This window comes from Anastrepha obliqua, unplaced genomic scaffold, assembly GCF_027943255.1.
Source record: "Anastrepha obliqua isolate idAnaObli1 unplaced genomic scaffold, idAnaObli1_1.0 ptg000262l, whole genome shotgun sequence".
Lineage (NCBI taxonomy): Eukaryota > Metazoa > Arthropoda > Insecta > Diptera > Tephritidae > Anastrepha > Anastrepha obliqua.
In genome coordinates, this window is record NW_026562299.1 from 1,113 (window position 1) to 2,500 (window position 1,388).

Here is a 1,388-nt window from a genome sequence, read left to right on the forward strand (position 1 = left end):
CCTTGGAAGGTCAGCCCTGATGGAGTGACGAATGTGGTCCTTGAGGGCACGGACATGCTAATGTCCGCCCTCCTGGAAGCAGGTCGCTGCTACGTAAAGTGGTTTTCCTTCCGGGTACGGCCGGACCAACTGACGCCCGGCTGCTTCCGATGCATGGGATTTGATCACAGGGTGGCAGAATGCAGAGCCAAGAAGGATGTCTGCCGTAGGTGCGGGCAGGAAGGACACAGGAGTGCAGGTTGTGGCAATGCCCCGCATTGTCGCAACTGTGCATTTAAGGGCAAGCCAGCCGGACATCTGATGATGTCCACTGTCTGCCCGGTGTACTGTGCCATTGTTGCCCGTGCGAATGCTAGACATTGATGGTTGAGCTATATCAACTGAACTGTCAGGGGTCTTATGCCGTGATGTGTGAATTGGGGGCGTGTATGTCGGAGGGGGGCTGCGGCATTGCTTTGCTCCAGGAACCATACTCCACCAATGGGGTGGTGAGAGGTCTTCCTGGTGGCTTCAGGGTCTTTACGGACCTTGGAGTCAATGCCGCAGTAGCTGTGTGTGAGCCAAGCTACTCTTGCGTAGTGGTTGACTCATCACAGTGGGGAGTATGTGTGTGTGTTGAGGGCGATTTCGGCAAAGTATATGTCGCCAGCCTATACTGCAAGTTCAATGAACCTCTAGAACCATACTTGAGATACATAGAGGCGGTGCTACTACGTGAAAGTAGCAACCCTGTCATCATGTGTCTCGATGCCAATGCCACCTCCCCGATGTGGTTCAGCAAAACATCCAGGCACACTGCTGGATATCGGAGCCACAGTCGTGGTGAGGCCATGAGCGATTGGGTGGTGGCAAATAGCCTCCTCATTGCAAACGAACCGAGTGAATGGTATACGTTTGATGGGCCTAGAGGAGTGAGCGACATTGACGTGACGCTCATGAATGAAGCAGCCGCGAGCAAGTTTGAATGTAGCTGGAGTGTCAAGGGTGGTTGGGGAATTAGTGACCATAATTTAATTCAAATCATGGTTACTCCTCGTACCCCACAGTCGGAAAGTGTGAGTCCATTGAGACGATGGCGTACCACATGCGCCGACTGGAATAGATACGGTCAGACCGTTAGAGAAGCGGTATTGGGTATACCGCTTAACGTGTTTGAAAATTTCGGGGTCGACGAGCAAATTGCTCGTTTATCAGAATGTGTCTGGGGGGTTAATGACACGATGTTCAAAAAAGCTAGGGTTGCCAGACTTAAAGGTGTTAAGTGGTGGACTAGCGAGTTGAATTCAAAGAGGAGGTCTGTCCGGCGCTTGAGGCGGTTGTTTCAACGTGGCAGGCGGACCAATTCGGAGAATTTGCCACAGCTCAAGGCTCAATTCAGAGTAGGAATG